The following is a 20,440-nucleotide window of genomic DNA, read 5'->3' as shown; positions in this document are numbered from 1 at the left end:
ATGCCTGCCATAACTCCAGACACCAGGTTTACATTAAAAGGGAAGAAATGAGGACAGGCAGCACCAGTCATATGCATTCTTTTTCTTTTTTAATCAGGGAAGCAAATTATCAGAGAACGTTACTATGTCAAACAAGGTTAGGGTTCCTTCTGTAGGGACAATGTAGAAAATGGAGCTCTGGTAAACAACAGTGTCTGTCACCACACTGAACTATCGAAATCCATATTATCTAAAAATTTATGTTAGCCATTCAGGATCATGTCTGAACACAGGTGATGAAAGGCACATTTTATTATTATTTTCATTGCTTCTTGCCACACACTAAGCCACTATGTATTCAATTCTCCACTCCAATACCTAGAATCCTCTGGCTAGGATTTGTATTCTGTTTCAGAAACTGTCATGTCAGTAATTGATCAAGGCTTCTTGACTTCCAGGCCATCCAACCACTACACAAAAGCCCTTTCTATACTAAAAATAATATATGATTGTAGGAAGCATGCTTAAAGATGCCCAACTTTCTTCTAAACATACTGTTATTTTAGTAACAATCTAAAGATAGCTATTTCATTATATGCAAATAGATAATATTCCATTTTAAGGCTGTTCCTGAGTGTGAAACAGGTGAAATACATGAAGGGAGAGTGGTTAAGTAACCAACTGCAGATGGTCTTCATCTTAAAAAGGGGGGGGGGGGACACCATCTGGTTGCAAAACGGCATTCACTGGACTCCCACGTAGTCGGCTTAAAACTCACGCCGGGCGCGTGTGCGAGTGTGCCCAAGATCCCGAGAGGACAATGGAGGAGAAGGGATTGCGGCGTGACCGTCCCCCCTGGGGGGTGATTTCTCGCTTTCTGTCTCTATGTCTCTCTCTGTCTGTCTGGCAAGCGCACGCGCCCTATAGCGAAAATCTCTCCAAAAAAGAAAAGGGGTGGGGTAGTGGGACTAGATCACTTCTAGATGTCCCAGTATACCTGGTCTTACACTTTCTAAATGGACTGTAATCACAGTCTCTCCAAATCATGAGAGATATTTCCAAGATATGTGTATAGATTAATGTTCCTTTTTAATTAAGTATCAATATATTATTTTAGGAGGTGATAAAATGCTATGGAAAAGCACAGAATATACCCACATGTTTGATAAATGCATAAATTCAAATCTTCTAGTTTATTTTTCATATTTAAATAATATTATATTGAAGACATTGCTGGGACCAGCAGATGGCGTAGTAGTTACGTTGCTGGACTCCCACATGACCAATTGTGGTTCTGGTCCGGACACAGCAGCTTGAAACTCGTGCCAGGTGTGTGTGTGTGTGTGTGTGTGTGTGTGTGTGTGTGTGCCCAAAATCCCGAGGGGAGAATGGAGAAGAAGGGTTCATGGTGTGGCCATCCCCCTTGGGGGGGGTGATTTCTCATTTTCTGTCTCTGTCTTGGGTGAGCACACATGCCCTATAGCAAAAATCACTCTTAAAAAAAAGAAGAAAGAAAGAAAATTAACATCGATTTCATAATATTATCTAAGTCAGAGTCCAAATTTAAAATTTTCCAATAATCCCACTAATGCCCCTTTATGCTTTTTTTTCCCTCTCTCTCACTGGAGTCAATCCAGAGTCGTGCACTACACTTAATCCTCAGTCCTTTATAGACATCATTAATCTCAAACAGATCCTCAGCTTTTCTTTTTATTTCCTGACTTGGACATTTTTGAAGGGTACAGGCAATTTGTTTTACAAGATATCCTCAATTTGTATGTGTATGGTGTTCCTCGTGATTTGATTCAGCTTATACATTTGAGGCACAGATACCCCAGAAGTGACGTCTCTCCTTTACAGAATACCATGTGGGATATAGCATTCAACCCATATTGATGCCTTCCCTTTTGAAATAAAACTACTTCAAGTTGAATTTCCATTGTCTGAAAAAAATTTTTTAAGAGAGATTTTTGCTGCAGGGTGCATGCATTCACCAGAGAGACAGAGAGATGGAAAGTGAGCAATCACCCCCTAAGAGGGATGGCCATGCTGCAATCCCTTCTCCTCCATTCTCCTCTTGAGTTCTTGGGCATGCATGCACACAGACCTGGCATGAGTTTTAAGCTGCTGGGTCCAGGACTTGAACAGTGGTCAACTATGTGGAAGTCCAGCGACATAACCATTATGCCATCTGCTGGTCCCTTATTGTCTGAAATTTTAAAAGTTATGACTAATCTAAGGCTTCAGTTGCTGAAAGTACTCAGACTCTTTTAAAACTGCCTCAACATTAAGGTGCGTCATCAGTTAGGCCTGGCTATCTCTCAGCTGAGGAAGTTCTTAAAATAGGTGTTCGGCCAAAGATAACTGCCTAATAAGGTAAATGTACTATGGAAATCAGCTAAGTAAGCCAATTTAGCTGTAGAGGAGTAGACAGGTAGAAGCAGGAAGTCAGGGTCCTTGAAGTCAAAGTCAGTAAACACCAATCAATAAGGACAGTAAGCACTGATTTCAGGGCAGCAGTTGTGGGCTCCCTGCCCAGTGTTATAAAGCTAATGGGTGGGGCTGGCTCTAGGCCCCATAAGTGTTAGTCATACACCTCACTGGAGAACAGAAGTAAGGCATTCCGATATGGCAGATTCCAAGGTGCTTGCATTCTTTCACATACCTTAGTGTTGGCCTAACTGTGTTATAAACCAGCACTTCTATTGGTGTATGTAATTGACAATGTGCATACTGACCCCTTGGCAATCTTGTTAAAGTGCAGCATCAGATTCAGTAGATATGATTTGAGGCCTGAGAATCTGCATTTCTTATTTAAAAATTTTTTTTGTAGAGGTTTTTGCTATAGGGCACGTGCGCTCGCCAGACAGACAGAGAGAGACAGAGACACAGAAAGCGAGAAATCACCCCCAGGGGGGACGGCCACGCCGCAATCCCTTCCCATCCAATCTCTCGGGATCTTGGGCACGCACGCACATGCGCCCGGCGTGAGTTTAAGCCACCGGGTCTGGGACTTGAACCGCAGTCGACTACGTGGGAGTCCAGCGACATACCCATTACGCTAACTGCTGGTCCCTCAGATCATCTTTTGAGTTTCAAAGCTATAGGGAAACAGCATTTTGGGCTATCACAGAAAATGAGATGGTACCACTACCTCACATATATTGGAGTCAGCATTACTGTGAGGTTTCCCTTTATTCTACACTTATCATATAAAGCTTTTTTTTATTTTTAAGGTTTATTTATTTCTTCTGGTATATATATTATATAATATTATATATGAGAGAGGAATAGAGACAAACACTTTTTTTTTTTGGAGAGATTTTCGCTATAGGGTGCGTGTGCTCGCCAGACAGAGAGAGACAGAGAGACAGAAAGCGAGAAATCAGCCCCCAGGGGGGATGGCCACGTCACAATCCCTTCTCCTCCATTCTCCTCTCGGGATCTTGGGCACACATGCACACGCACCCGGCGTGAGTTTAAGCCACCGGGTCCAAGACTCAAACCGCGGTCAACTACGTGGGAGTCCAGCAACATAGCCATTACGCTAACTGCTGGTCCCCGACAAACACCTTTAACAGACTTCTTACAGCACGATCTATTCCATTTCAGCCAGTGGGGAATCACAGCACGTACCTAATGTGTACAAGGAGGTTCTGGGAATGAGCTGGGGACCTTCCCAGGTGGGTCCAGCTGTATAACCATTGTGCTGCCACCTGACCCTTACAAGCTTCTTTTAATAAATTCAAATCTGAGTACCCTACTAAGTAATTTAAATCCAAATAGTGGCTCCAAAAAGATGGAGAGATGGAAAAGGAGAAGGGGACACATATAGCATGCTCCCAAGACAGAAATGAAATGAATTTCCATAAACATTAGGAATGAACAATGAGTTTATTTTAAAAACTCATAGGAATTTCTCACTTTCAAAAGAAATATAATTTTACTATCCCTAAGAGTGTATATGTCCCATGAAAGGTAGCTCCCCTTGGCAAAGGAAATGTTGTCTTTGTATCCATCCTCACTGTTTCTATAGAAAATTATAGTCTAACTACACAACATTACAAACCTGGTGACTCAGGATAATTTCCTTTTAGCAAGCACCTCTAAATAGGCTCGTCACCGCCTTCCCATAATACTCCCAGATGTTCTAAAACTGAGAAGGTTAGAATTGAAGTAACAAGGGCATTACTCACAGGAAACAAGAACCTGCTTATTATTAACGATTCACATTTCTGGCTAATTCTTTAAAATCAGTGCCTTTTGTAAGACCCTGTTTTGAAAAGACAAGAAGTTTCACTTCGTATTACAATTCTGTTACAGGCACATTTAGGACACAGCAGCAGAGACACTAAATATGAAAAGGCAGCCTGGCAGTGCAGCGAATTGTTTATTATAGTTGCTTTCAATGAAAAAGTATCTTGTCGTGGTTGAGGCCTTGGCCGACTAGGTTCAAGTCCTGGACCTGGCAGCACAAAAATCACAATAAATAAATAGGTAGATAAATAAATAAATGTTTAAAAAAATTATCCCATCTTGAAAAAAAAGATGACATTTTACTCCAGCAGAGGGAACCCACGAAACAGCCAAAGTCATCACTAAAATACCAGTGTTCATATGATCTTGTCAGATTGAATTAAGGGTCATTTGCAAAAAAAAAAAAAAAAAAGTTAAAGTTAGTCTTTGAAACATGACAACGACCTTGATATAATGATTTCAGGTGCTCGAATAATATTTGCTTAGGGAACAAATAGCCTGTCTCCTCCCTCAGAGAGCCTTCCCCTGATGATTTCTCATCTACTCATCAACTTCATGGAATGCCATTTAATCACATGGCTGTGTTCTAGGAGGAGTTCATTGACAAACCAATCAGAGTTCACCAATGGGGAAGGCTATTTTTCTTAATGGTTTTCTACGGCAGATGATTTACATTTAATCTCCATATCAAGCCAGAGAAAAAGGCCCAGTGCTATCTTGAAGATGAGGAAACCATAGTTCTGAGAAGCTACTTTGGAGTTTGCTTTATTTGTGTTCACACATGTAGGAAGGGTAAGAGTTTGGATTATTGTTTAAAGTCTTCATTGTACTGTAATGAGATTATACATTCACACTTTGTCATGTAATTGCAGTCCTTCCCCATTGTGGCTGGATCATATTTCTAGCATCCTACTGATGGTCTTGGTGATGAGAATTGTATTGGTCTAAAGAAATGTTAATTACAGAAGCAAAAGTTTGAAGTGGGCTTGCATATTTTTTTTGTCTTGCCCAGAAAAACATGGAATTGGGCTGAACTCTACCCATGGCCTAAGCAGAGCCATCCCAGATGACCAGTAGCAAAAAAAGAAAAAAAAAAAAAAAGAGAGAGAGAAGAAAAAAAAAGAAAAAAGTAGTCAATATTGTTTATTATAAACCACTGAGATTTGGAATTGTTTGCTACAGAGCAAAAATGAACTAATACAACAGCTCTGTTCATTATACCTAGCCCCAATTTGTAGATAAGAACACTGAGTTATTGAGAGGTTAACTGAGTTGCTTAAACAGAAGGAGAAAAAAGCACCTGACAGAGCTCTCCTAATTTGTCATTAGCCAGAACTACGCAACATGACTACCTATAGCTGCAAGGGAGGCTGGAAAAGTATCTGGTATTGTGAGTCTCTGTTATGGGGTCTACTGCCATGGAAGAAAGGGAAGATCAATGGTTTTGAGTAGGCACGGAATAGTGTTTGTCATCCCAATGTTGTCAGACTCCAAAATCTATTATCTTTACCAGGACTCTATGCTATGTTCTATCATGGATAGACAGAAGCTATTTGGAGGACCCTTCAACCTGGCCTTGGTGAGCTCAATATGGTGGTGTGGTATGGTGGTCCTTTGGAGCTTCTGAACTTGCCATGAGAAAAATCACTTTCCAGATAACCAATGGTTGCAAAAGAATGAGGACACACATGAAGTCAACCTGAACTCACACAGAGTTGACCCATGAGTACAGACAAATAAATGTTTCTTGTAAGTCACAGAGATTTAGGAATCTTCACTGAAATTAAAAAAGTAATAAATAACAGTGTTTTGAAGTTCACCTCCGCCTGACTCTAAATCAATGGTACAGTGGAACTTGAATTTATAAGTACCCAAGGGCATGTGCACATAGTACTGCATGGCAGATACCATAGTCAAACAGCTCTCCAAAAAGTCTATGACATTGCCCCTTTTCCAGTGCCCTAGGCCTGACTGGACTACAATAGTATAAGTTTTCTACCATGAGAAGACAATTGAAAGGTGGTTATATCTCACACTGGAGTCCCCCAGGAAGGTGATGAAATATGAGCTGATACACCTGCTGAGTTATTTAAGGCTATGAGCACTATGTGAGAGCCAAGATAAAGTTAATCTACATCACCTCTACCACTACCACCCAACTGCTGATGTTTTAGAAATGTGAGGTATGACCATTTATTTCCCACAAACATTAGGTCAGAGAAGCCTCTGAGAAGGAGTTAGTAAGAAGAGCCAAGACAATGCCAGAACTATGCTACCCATTATATTTTGGCCATAGTTGGTATTAAATAAGTGCATCAGGTACTAAGTACACAATGACCAGTAAAGGAAACTTGGCTCTGTTCTCATGGAACTTATTGAGATTTAAATGATAATTTCTATAATAATTTAGTATAGTAAAATAATTTCCAGATGGATAAAATATTTAAACATCAAAAAATTTATCATAAAAGTTTTAGTAGAAAAATGCACAGAGAAGTTATTTTATATATGTTAGCCAAATATTTAACAGATGATGTACTTTATAAAGTTTATTTCTTCTGTGAGAAAGACAAAGAGTGGGAGAAAGAAAGGCAACCCCAACAGGGTCTCAATGCCATGATCCATGCCCACCATGTAGCTAACTCTGGATCATGGACAAGTGTGTGCCTGGCATACTTATGGAGATCTCCAGATTTAAACCAGTAACTTGCTCAGGTGAGAATGCTTTGCAGACCATTGCATTCTACTGTTGCACCCCAGTCTGGCTCCCTATATAACAGGTGATACTGATGTTTTAAAATTTACAAACTAGAAAAACAGCAACAATTCAGTGGAAAAAATAGAAAAGGACACAAACAAGGAATCTGCAGACAATGATATGCAAAAATGTAAAATATATGCAATGCAAAGATTATCTTCACTCATAATTAGAAAAATGCAAATTGAGATACCATTTTTAATCTAGCACAGTAGCAGAAATGGATATATAAAATTTATAGCACAGAGAACCCATGGGGAAACAGGCGTTCTCATACACTGTTGGGGTAGAAGGTCAACAGGTGTTGCCTCTTTGGAAAGCAATTTGGCACTGTGGATCAAAATTGTCTAAAAAATTTCAACAAAACATTTTTTGCCCAGTATACAAAGATGTATGTATAACTCACTGCAGCATTATATACAATGACAAAGCTAAAAACAATCAAAATGTCTGTAAATAGGGTACTATTTAAATGAAGTGTGGTACATGTGTATATAATGAAATTCTATTTGGCCATGAAAGGAGTAAAGTAGATTTACATATGTTGATAAAGAAAGTTCCCTAACACATATGATCAAATATAAAAACAGAGTGCGCACAGCGTGTATAGCATGCTCCATTTACACATCCATGTTCACAAAGATGTTTAGAATAATCCTGGGGAGATTTACAAGAAGCAGTAAAATTGGTTATCTATGGGGATGAGAACTGGAGACTGGGAGTCTCAGGCAAGATGATTTTCCTTTCATTTTATATACCTTTTTGTAAACTTACATGTGTTTTTGTTTTTACCAGTGCATACAATGCTTTAAAAAAGAAAAATCTAGTTAATACAAATAAATAATATACTAAACAAACAATTAAATAGTCCCTAAAGGTGTACAGAAAAACAAAGAAAGTCTAATAGCCTTCCTATTACTCTTGAAAAAATCAATGCTTTTAAAAGAATAACTTTTTTTTTTTAACAGTGATCTAGTGATTAGATTGCAGAAGGTTGAATTTTCAAGGACTATTGAATTTCACTCAGTAGACAGGGAATGACCTGAAAAAGCAAACTAATGACAGTTTTTCAGTTAGTAGGGGAAGTAGGGTAATTTACATAACTCTGAGGACACAGGAAAGATAATGTCTGCTTTATCTTCATTGTTTATCTTCTACTGCAGAGATCCAAAGGAAAAAGACCCTCAATTTAAACCTATGGTATGACTGGTCCAGGAAAATTAGTGTTTCTCAGATACTGAGCCATTATGAAAATTCAAAGTGGTTACTTCTGCTGAATTTGAATGAATGAATGAATGAATAAACAAACCCAAAACATTCATGTTCTCCTTAAAGTAGAAAAAAGTGTGTTGTGCTTTTGTGAGAGTGGGAAAGCAGAGCAGTCACATTCTCAGGGAAGAACTGAACTATACAACTATACCTGGTTAAGGAAACTGGACTCAGTACAGAAAAACTGCCTATCTAAAGGTACCACTTCTATGGTCAAATGAACATCCCCAATTATGAGGAGTTTAGGGAATTTCTTACATCCTTGGAAGGAGCTAAGGAGAAATAGTACAGTCAGATGCAGTATGGCCATGCCTTATGGAAATGTACAGTTGTGGGGACAAAATTAGATCTTACTTTGGTAGAGTATCGGAAACAGATTATAGGCAGTTGGAGAATGGGGAAGCTAGAAGAGGTTCCATAACAGGACCTGGAACATAAGCTGCACCTAAAAGTAAGGTGTCTGGTCAAATAAAATGGCATGAGCAAAAGCCTAGTGGTAGAACACCAGCAAACTGAGAAAATGGACTCCAGTTGAATTGTTCTCATGTGAAGGAGAGAGATAGATAATATTCAGATGGAATAGAGAAGTTCAGGTGGAATAGACAAGTTCAGTAGTTTGCAGCAGGCTTAGGAGGCATGGGAAAGTGTGCAATTCATGTATTATCCATATGTTTATAAAATCCTGCCTTAGTAGATAGTAATATAGATAATTAGTAGAAGAGGAAGAGGGTGGGGTGGCTTAAATGTTAGGTTAGAAAAACATTTTTTTTCCTTCACTGTCTGATTCCTCAGTGACACATGAATCTCTAAGAATGAGACAGAGTGTACAAAGAAAATATTTGACAGAAAGTCCTTTTTTTACATGCATTCCATTAACATGACAACCCCAATGGGAAATGCCAAAGAGGAAAAAGGGAAACCCTACTGATTCCAGAGAAAGAAAGTGACTTGCATAAGCTCTATAAACTGTTGTAAAATGAGTTAAAGTACTGACATAAAAACACTGGAAACTCCTTTATGAGCACATAAGTTGCTCCCCAGTTTGTGTTTCTCTCATACATATATAATTCTGACACCTTTTCACTACTGTAAGAATTTTGATTCCAGGAAATGCCACTTGTGGGGGTAGGGTGTCAATCCTGTTGCAGTGGGGTTCTTAGAAAAAGAGAGAGCTTGAGGTTAGGAGGTAAAACATAGGGTAAAGAGAAGCAGAAGCTTCAGTAATGACTTGGGAAAGATGAAAGATGAGAGTCAGCCTAGGCTTCAGAACTGTACACTATACTCAGGGGGCACCTCAGAGATACTATGTGAGAGGATATGACAGTAAGTGCTTTGGCCTAAAGTGGACCAAGAGCACACAATCTATTAAGTGTGGTTGAAGCCTTGAGCTGGATAGGCACTAGCCTAGCTTTTTCCATTTCAAGATTCCAGGTTCCTTCATATCCCTGGAATACATGGTGGTTCACTAAGATAGCTCACTTGGAGTTCAAGGTCAACTATTTCACATTGTAGACTCCATCGAGACTCTGAATATCGGGACACAGGCCCAGATACAATAGAAAATTATCTTAAGAAATGAGTATTTTCTGTAACTAAAAAAAAAAACAAATCCTTTCACTGAAACAACCGGGACAAACATAATGCTCAAGTAAGCTCAGGATATATAAAAAAAACAAATATTATTAATGTAAGATGATAAAATGATATTCTCTTTATTTAGAATGCTTCTTTTAATGTTTTATTTCAGTGAATGTAAAATACCTATAATAGGTTGCCATTGATCCAATAACACTTATTTCCACCATAAAGATGACCTTCAAACAAGATTTCCTGTAGCAGAGGGTTTTTCTGGGACTTAATGCTCATAGTTCGTAAATGACTACAGAACTGATATTCTTCAGAATCAATCACATATCTTGAATTGAATTCTCAAGCAATATTACCTATGTGTTCTGAAAATGCTGTATTAACCTCTGTGTAGAGTCTGGGGAAATAAGAAAAATAATTTAAAAAAAACAACAATAAAAGACACCGTGCATGACCTCCATATAAGTGGATAAAATGGCAGGACCACACACTTATTGCAGACTGTCTGAGGAGCAACATAATGACAAAGACAAGGGTGCTTGTTATTGAGATATCCAAATCCAACTTAGTCCAACCTGTACTTAATTAAATTTTGTATTAAGATTTTTTAAAACTTGGATATAAATAAGATGGGGGCACTCTTGATGTGACAGGAAATGTAATCTATGTTGAGAAGTTGTGAACTGAGAGTCTACTGTCACTTCTCCAGCCCCTTGGGTCTTTTGAAGAGTATAATAGGAGAGGAGAGTGCACACATCGGCAAGAGCCTCTCTTTGGAAAAGAAATCTCTTAAATCAGGCATGTGGGAATCAATGTTAATGAATAACCAAGAAGCCAAATGGTGTTCTTGGAGATAAGATCTCATTTATAAGTTTCAAATGGTTGTTATCTCTGGTCTGAAGATATGAGGAAAACAGCTGAACCCCTCAGTCCTGGCCATGGTCTCATGGTCAGTCCAACAGTCCTGGTCCCATTTCCAAATTCTCTGAGGTACTGGGAATTAAGATAGCCACAGTAATTCTGGGATTTCTGCTTCTGGAAGTTGTGCCACCAGCAATTAAGAAATGCACAGAGGCCTAGATTTGGTGGCATTTGCTGCTAAGATGTTGTGTTCCACATGCTAAGACCACCAGAGAAGCCTGGATTCAATTCCTGGTCCAACCTAAAGGCCTGGCACAGTGGCATGCACCTGTGATCCCTCTAAGTAGAGAGGCTGAGGCAGGAGAATCATGAGCTCGAAGTGGGTCTCAATATAATGAGAACCTGTCTACTAAAGGGCTAGCATGGTGTCATGTGCCTTGTAGGCTAATGCAGGGTCATTGTGACATGATGAGACCCATGTCTAAAAAAAGAAAGAAAGAAAAGAACCTCACGGAGCAGGTAGGATTTGTCCTGAAGTGGTGCCCAGAATACAGGCTACATAGACCTTAAAAGTCTTTGAAACTTCTCTGCAACTTGCCCCATTTTTGCAAGACCATGGCGACTCTAGACTGGTTACCATTTCCCCAGACCTCATGGGAACTAGGTAAACGAAATTTACTAACTCCATCACAGGACTGAATATGTGCCTACCTTTCTTTAGGAAGGGTTTTATCCTTCATCAGTCAAATGGCATCCTTATGTGTGTTCTACCCTAAGTCCTGAAGGAAGAAGTGATATGTTTTTGGCAAAAAATTAAAAGGGAATGGCATTTTAGGTGGGAGTGACTGAGTGATAGCTAAACGTGTCATGCTTTTATGAATACAGGGAATCTACACTGAGGGAGAAAAATGCTCTGAAGGAGAGAAATGAACAGAGTTTGTGGACAGATTGGGATAAAGGAAAGCAAAGAATTGATGATGCAAATTAAGAATCTTAGAGTACACGGATCGTTGAATGGATGCGCTGTGTAGCTGTTTTCCATTTCCAGGGAAAATGGGATAAGAGGAAATTTCCACTGAGTGAGAGGAAATGGTTTTAATATTTGACAGCAGAGTTAAACGTAAAAGTGGAAAGACTACTGCCCGAAGAATAATGTCTTTTTTTTTTTGCTCCCTTGATCAAAGGCAGATTTTGTTACTAAGAAGTAATATTTAATTAGTAAATTTTAAAGTTTAATAATAAAGTATATCACACAATTAAGACTACATAATCTAAAAGTAACATGGCTCAATCCAATTTTAATCTTACCTTTTTAAGTGTCCTTCATCCTATATTTCTTCTTGCGTCATTTACTGTCTTTCTCTATTTTCCTTTACTTGGGTTTCAGCTCAGTGTTGCATGAACTCTGCTAAATTTAGGAAGATTCTGGTTACATCTCTAAGTAAAGGGTTTTCAGCAGACAATCCTGTCAGAAAACATCCTCAAGAAGAATTTATTATGGAGCAAAAGTGGATATGAAAAACGGATCTTGATCACTGGCAGAAAGGAATATCTTTTCAAATGAGAATCCGTGTGAAAGTGCCCTATATGTGATAATATTGGTAATAATTATGATAATTATTACCCAGTCATTTGACTCTTCTCTTTTTTTTATTTAGACTCAGGATTCTATGCACAAGATTATATAATTTAGTTCCAGTGTTTTCTTTTCATACTGCTCTATACAACTATTTCTTCAAATGGAACAGTAAGGACGAAGCATTCTTTTAAATAATCCACCTTCTCCACTGAAGTCCACTATATACAGATTGAAATGATGGAGCATGACCACTGGCATTGTGAGTGAGAGAGGACCGTCCCAGGGAAAAGGAAGTAGAGGTTTGGCACATGGGGTATGTGATGGATTGAATTGTGTCCCACCAAAAAGAGAGAATGAAGTCCTAATCTCTTGGAGTTGTCAATACAAATATATTTGGAAACAGATGATTAAGTTGAAGTAATAAAGGGGGGTTTCTAATATTTGTCCTTTTTCAAATATAATTTTATTACACATAAGAACTCAGATGTAAAGTAAAATAGAAAAAAAATCAAGTTTTTCTTAATAGACATGCATTTTGTGCCATGGTGCAATAGGACCAGGATGTAAAATAAAGAAGTTACAAATAATACTCAAAAATCTTATAATTATGTATGGAATAGTATTTATTAGGTTTTCATATATTTTCTATTCTCTCACATCATTCCTGTAACTAGTCTTTGACACTACATTCAGTTAAGTACAATGCCAAAGGTTCTCTTAATACATATGCTTGCAATGTGTACAATAAGATTATGCAATATAAAGCTTCTTAGGGTGGTTTTAATCCAATATGATAGTATCTTATAAAAGGGGGAAATTTGAACACAGAGACAGACATACACATAGGGAAGACAATGTGAAAACACACAGGGAGAAGGCCGCATAAAGACAAAGGCAGAGATCTACAAGCCAAAGAATGCTAAAGATTACCAGCACAACTCCAGAAGCTAGAGGAGAGGCAAGGAACAGATTCCCCTCCTCGGAAAGAACCAGCCCTATATTGACACTTCGAATTGAGATTTCAGGCTTCCAGAACCATGAGACAATACACTTCTGATTTTTTTTAAAGCTTTTTGCCATAGGGTCTGTACACTCACTAGAGATGGAGAGGGACAGGTAAAGGGAATGTGAGATATCACCCACAGCAATCCCTTCTCCTCCATCCTCCTCCTGGGGTCTTGGGCACACATGAATACATGCTCAGTGTGATTTTTGAGCTGCCAGGTCCGGGATTTAAACCATGGCTGGCCATGTGAGAGTCTAGCACCTTAACCACCACACCACCTGCTGGCCCCATTTCTGATGTTTAAGCCACCCAGTTCATGGTATTATGGTACAATGACACTGGTTAACTATGAAGGGAAGGGCAGGAGGTGAAGAGATGAGCCATTTATCACCAGGAATAGAGTTCCCCTTCTTCTGGTTGCTTTTCTATAATGTTCTCTTTTACTCTTGTATTAGCAATTCAGTGTCAGAAATAGAATTAATAGGCACAAGGTCACATGTAGTGTTTGCAAAGAATAACACCATTAAAACAAACACACAAGCCCAACTTGGATCATTATATTTTCCACACATATCTGTGAAGTTCCAGCTTGAGTTCAAAGGGGTGATCCTGATAAATGTCTCATGGTCCCCAGTAAGGAGCAGGCCCTAAAGAACCTTGCGTGTGGCAGAATTAAAGTAGCAGTTTCTGGTTTCTGGGGCATTCGTTTTCAGTTTGTTCCTCAATAAAACTTTTTAGAAGGCTCCAGATTTGCATCCAGAGACCCCTCTGGACACCTGGTATGCACATGCATACCCATGATGCGGGGCTGGTTGAGGCTAAGGGTGGGTTGTGGCATCAAGAACCTGTTAGGGGTCTCTCTCTTACTAATGGAAGAAAGAAAAAAAAAAAGAAATAAAGAAACTTAAAAAAATAAATAAATGAAAGAAGGAGCCCTCTCAACTTAAGTTGTACAGAGGCTGAGCAGACAAGCTCTAGGTGTCCTATCCTACTTCTGATTAAAGTAGTCATGCTTTCCCTTCCTTTGTGAATTAGATTTCCACATATGATTCCAACTGAACAAAGAATTCCATAGATTAAAAAAAAAAAACTGAAAATTCATTTGTAAAACTCTTATGCTTTAGTCGAACTCATTTAGCAACTATTCTTCACATGTATTTCACCCTCCATGCCTTTATTCATGCCTTTCCCTCTCCCAGGAATCCCCTTAAGCCTCACTGAAGTCCTTCTGTGCTGTTGGTAGCTTACCCCAAAACTTTGGCATTGAAGAGTATTTGTTCTCTGGTAACAGAAGCTCAATTATTCTGGAATATTGGGTTGAAATTGTTAGAAGTCATGGAAGGCAGACCAGATCCTAGTCTATGGATGGTTATAATCCTTATTCTAGTCAATGAGTTATAAGGGTGGCTTGCTGGGAGGCCTCTAGAAAGAGTTGCCTCCTTGATAGGAAAGCAGAAGAAAAATTATTTGTGCTATACTTGTCTCATTCTTGCATTTAAATGTGGTTCAATGAGGATGTGATTCACAAAGCTACAGCCACCATCTCATGATCATGAGGGGAAAAGAAGAGGGCTACAGAGACACTGACCCAGAACCCTCATATACTCGAATACCTGAATCAGTACTGGGGACCACCTGCCTTCAGACTACTACTTGTGTGGAAAAGGACAACCCTGTTTCTTTTTTCTTTTCCTTTTTTTGGAGAGGTTTTTGCTATAGGACGCGTGCGCTCACCAGAAAGACAGAGACAGAAAGACAGAAAGCAAAAAATCACCCCTTTCAGGGGGGATGGCCACACCACAATCCCTTCTCCTCCATTCTCCTCTCAGGATCCTGGGCATGCATGCACATGCGCCCAGCATGAGTTTAAGTCACCAGATCCAAGACTCGAACTGCAGTCGACTACCTGGGAGTCCAGTGACATAGCCATTACGCCATCTGCTGGTCCCTCAACCCTTTTTCTTTAAGTTACTCTCAGTCAGGCCTTCTATTATAGCGAAATATGTTCATAACTGGTATTTCCCCATCCTCCGAGGTCCCTTCCAGGAAAAATTCACAGATCTTCTCACCTACCATCAGGCAAAATTTCTTTACCACCTTCTTTGTTTCTACAGTCACATCTGTGAATGCTCCTTACTATATGTGATTATTCATACTCAATTTTCATTGTTTTAAATTATAAGCCCATGAGACAAGACCTTAACATGTTCTTCCTCTGATAAAAGTGATCTTTTAGAAGAGTGCTTCTAAAATTTTAATGTGCATACAAATCACCTTAGCATCTTGTTAAAATGCAGACCCTTGGGTCCCATCCATGGAACTTCATATTCAGTGGGTCTGAGGTAGAGGCCAAGAATATGAATCTCAAACAGGCTCCCAGATGAGGCTGATGTGCTGGGCGAGCCGCCACTCTCTAGTGAAACTCCATATAAGACATGGTGCACCATCTGTATTATCCTTGCCACACACCATCTCTTATTATTAACCTCTTTTCTGTTTGTATTGTATCCCCAGTCATTTTGTATCCCCAGTGAACTCCCTGAGGGCAGGGACCATATCTTGGTTTCTGGTACCTCTAGAATATCGAGCACAGTGACATTCAACAACCTTTATTGAATGAATTAATGAGTTAAATGAACATAGCTGCTAATCTTCAGCTCAGGTCTGTTATTTCTGGCAGTGATAAATGAGACAAACCAGTACCTCACCGACATATCACATAGTGAAGGAAAAAAACAGCTTCAGAATGCTATTCAGTAAAACTCAGCCAGGAGTCCTTTTCTTAATACTAGACTCAGTTACAATGTAGAAACACTATGATTTCACCCCTGATTTCTGTTGCATGAAGTCACATATTTTCATGAGTCACATAGTTCTATATTACACATTTTGTTCCCTCCAGTTCTCTGAGCCAACAAGTGCCTCCTAAAATAATCTAATAAGTAAATACATTTACTTCTAGGCAAAGGATCTTTGATATTGTACACACAAACACACACACATACACACACACACACACACACACACACACAAATATGGTTGAAAAACATTATCTAGAGTGGCAAGAGTGGGTTAAGAGTTCTTTCTGGAACACTGATGACCTTGTTCTTTTTTTTTCTTTTTAAATTTCAGGGGAAAGTGAGAATTCAGTCCCTCCCTATCACAAATTATGCATTTGAGTTTCCCACATATGGGAAATCACAGGGGTCAGCACATCCGGATAAGCCTTGGATAAGCCTTGCCCTAGGAAAACCACCTTCATGATCATGGTATCTCCCCTGCCAGGTAAGTATGAACCTTGTTCTTGAGAGGTTCATATATCTATATCAGGAAACAATGATGGGGACCTGAATCTCATCCACCACACAATGGCAGTAAATAAAAATCAAGGCTATTGATGGGACTATTTCCTTTCATCCAAAAAGTGGAAGATGATGCCTTTGCTGATAACGGAACTTTAAATAGTGGCAGTACTTCTGAGTGAATATTGCTTTTATGTCTACTGGTATTGCTGTTCATGCAATTTAATAAAAAAAAATTCATATCAGCAGGATGCCAGGTCTGTGCTCCTTTTTCAAAAGCAAAAGCAAAGATAAACAAGCAGAAAGTTATCCCCTGCAGAAACTCGCTGAGCTGTCTCCTTTTTTGTTCCCTGCGTACAGCAAGGGTGGAACAACCTATTTAGGCCATGAGAAGAAAACATAGTAAAGATAAAGGCCAATACTGGATTCATTTCCCGAGTGTGAAAAATGCATGTGAAAGATATATAATTAATTGGGGCCTACTCATTACATTCGTCTTTGACTATATAGTGGTGGCCTGTTGGACGCAGCATTGAATGTCAGTTTACTTATTCAATAGCCATTTACCAAGCACCCAATCATAGTAGCTAAGCAATCACCTTTGATACCCAATTGCAGTCTCACTATGTATTAACTGTGAGAAGCTGCTTAATCCACTATCCTCTATGAGCCTCAGAGTACTCATCTGAACATGGGGACAATAATGGAAATTATCTCATAAGGTATGTGCTATGTTTCCCAAAGTGTGGTTCATGAATCTATAATATCAATGGCACCTAGGAAATGCAGACTCTTAGGTCCCCCCCTCCAGATCTACTGAGTCAGAATCTGCATTTTTAATAAGATCTCCAGGTGCCTTTGATGCACATTAAAATTTGAGAAGCATGGGACCAGCAGTTTGCGTAATGACTATGTCACTGGACTCTCATGTAGTCGACCACAGTTCGAGTCCCAGATCCAGTGGCTTAAACTCACACTGGGCACATGTGCGTGCATGCCCAAGATCCTGAGAAAAGAATGGAGGAGGAAGGATTGCGGCATGGCCATCACCCCAGGGGGTGATTTCTCACTTTCTGTCTGTCTGTCTCTCTGTGTTTCTGGTGATCGCATGCGCCCTATAGCAAAAACCTCTCAAAAAAAAAAATTGAGAAGCATGGGTCGATGATAAGAAAGCAGATTCTGAGGCCAAACCACTTGCATCCTAGCTCTACTGATTACCATCTGTGAGATCTTGGCATGGTATTTAACTGATCCGTGCCTTGTTTTTTTTAATCTATAAAATGGGGATAATGAAAACTCAACTCATAGGGTTGAAAAGAGTAAATAAATTAATACATTTAAAGAGCCTAGAACAGGGCATAACACAGAAGCATTCAGTATGACTGCTGTTGTCATAGTGAGGATTAATTGACTCATAAATGGTGAGTAATAAATAACAAATAGTTACAGTGGACAAAATAGTGTTGAGTGTTGTCAGGAAAAAGAGGATTTAAAAAAATGGACACTGACTTCATGACACTAGTAACCTAGTGTCACTAATTCACTTATGCATAGTGCCCATTTTTTTAAGTCACAAGTCTTTCAGAAGTACCCATTCAACGGTAGTCAAGGCATCCCCACCACAGCCTAGAGTCTAAATGATGGATCTGATTCAGCCAAATTTTAACTAGTACTATTCTAGACACTATGGAGAAACTAATGTTGTAGAAGAAAAATCCACATTCCTTGACTTCCTTATTTTTAAGCAGTTCTCATATAAAGTTGCTCCTTGACTTTATAAAGCTGACAGCATTCAAGAGTCCCATCTGGCTGTGTGGAAACAAACTGATTCTGCCTGATTGGGGGAGGGAGGAGAAGGGGTGAGTTGATTCTATACATCTACACTATTGTCTAGGATCTAATATATCCTGCAATAGTTCTCAAACTTGGCTTACTAACAGAATCACCTAGAAAATGTTTCAAAAATAATACTACCCCAGTCCCACTCTCAGAGACACTGACTTAATTGCTTTGGAATGGGGCCCAGGCATGAGTGTGTGTGCGTGTGTGTGTGTGTATTCTAATTCCCCTAGTGATTATAATGTGCAGCCATGGTTGAGAAATGCTGCTATAAAACACATTAGGCCCAAATATGCCCCCAGTTAGTACAGGGAATTAGCAAATATGAACAAGAACCAAGGACAAAAGAGAAAGCGGAAGGAAAGGCATCAGAAAGTATAGTTCATCAGCATTGTGTTTCATTGTCCTGGAGTGAACCAGAGGAATGTGGGTTTGCTCCACCATCAGGCCAGCTAGGGGTTTGGCAAATTTGATTTAATTCCAGGCAGACATCACAAGTCCATGCATAAATCAGAACTCTGAAGCAGCAGGAAGAAAGGGCATAGTTCCAGAAATGTAGGGCTGACAAAATGGGAAAATGAGGAAAACCACCCAAAATATTAATAGTTGCCATCCAATCCATGCCCTTTACTCACAGAGACTTGCAGGACCCTTCTCAAAACTCTCTTTAACAATCAAACCTGGAAACAACCCATATATGAGTAGAGTGGATTAAACACATGGCAGTAAATTCACATGATGATGATTACAAACAACGATAAAGCATGAAGTGCTGCCACGCACAACATGGATGAATCTCACAGATATCATATTGAAAAGGCTGACATATAAGAGCCTCAACAACATGATTCCATTTATAACAAATGTTTAAAAATCAATAAAACTAATCAACGATGTTAGAAGCCAAAAGAGTACTTATCTTTTGGAGGAGGTCCTGACTGGGAAAGGTCTGAGGGAGCCTGTTGAGTGAATACTAGAAATGCTCTCTATATTGGTCTGGGTGGGGGTTGGAATGTGTGCAGGTATAATCAGTATTCATTAAGTTAAACCCTTAAGACAGGCGTACTTTACCGTATGCAAATTATAACTCAACAAAAATAAGAGAAAAGGAAACTTATTAGTTATTATTAGCACTTATTCAATAAATATTTATTAAAAAGCTGACTCTAAGTCAGGCCATGTTATAGGTGCTAGATACAAAGGTATACTAAACTGGCAGAGTCCTTGCCCTCCTGGCACTTACATTCTAATGAAGAAGGCAGACTATAGGGCATAAACACATAAACATAACATGACGTCAGTAGTATTAAGTGCCACAAAGAGAAATCAAGCAGGGTAAGGGGTTGCAGAGCTTTCTGTGTGTGTGTGTGTGTGTGTAGGAGGAGGAGGATGCAATCTTAGATGACAAGGTCAGAGAAGGCCTTTTGAGAGGGCAACCTTCCATCAAGTTCAGGTATCTGGTTTCCAGCCCACAGCAGATTAGAAGCAGCACATTACAGAATGGCAATGTCATCTGAAGGCAGACAAATTGACAGAAGCAAGGAGTGTCAATTGACGACAAGAGAAGGACACAGGAGCTATAAGCTGAAGCACTCAGGAGTCCCAGCATGAGGGCAACATACATTCCCATTTTAATAGCCTTTAGGATATCCCTGTGATGACTTGTATTTGATCACTTTTCTTACTGTCTCATTATCATTTCCTGGCCTCTCTCCTGTTAGACAGTGATCCTCTTAATCAGGACAGGACAGGGATTTGGTCCTGTTCATCTTTGCATCTTCTGCATCTATCACAGTGAAGGGACATAATGAAACTGTCAATTTACTGTCTGGCTGGCTGTTTGATGACACTGAGTTACTCCTAAAATATTGTTAAAATTCTACTATTTCTATAATTTTCTGTGTAAGCATGTGACACCACTTAGAACTAGGAATGAATAATACATCAAATTTTCTTAAGTTTATTTTTATTCATGATTGAGAGAATGAACACATGCACTAGAA

General features: G+C 39.3%; 1 protein-coding gene and 1 non-coding gene across 2 annotated transcripts in view; both read right to left on the bottom strand.

The window, feature by feature from the left end:
- The window catches only part of LANCL3 (LanC like family member 3), a gene marked incomplete at its 5' end in the record, with an annotated part of 106,587 nt that overhangs the window by 38,558 nt on the left and 47,589 nt on the right, over positions 1 to 20,440 (bottom strand). The window lies entirely within an intron of this gene.
- On the bottom strand, positions 16,426 to 16,589 carry LOC114006003 (U1 spliceosomal RNA). Its single transcript, XR_003547778.1, has one exon. It is a non-coding gene; the product is annotated as a U1 spliceosomal RNA (small nuclear RNA).

Source organism: Tupaia chinensis, unplaced genomic scaffold (genome assembly GCF_000334495.1).
Source record: "Tupaia chinensis unplaced genomic scaffold, TupChi_1.0 Scaffold145202_1, whole genome shotgun sequence".
Classification (NCBI taxonomy): Eukaryota; Metazoa; Chordata; class Mammalia; order Scandentia; family Tupaiidae; genus Tupaia; species Tupaia belangeri.
The sequence above is the reverse complement of the archived record's forward strand: the minus strand, read 5'-3'. Positions and strand labels throughout refer to the sequence as shown.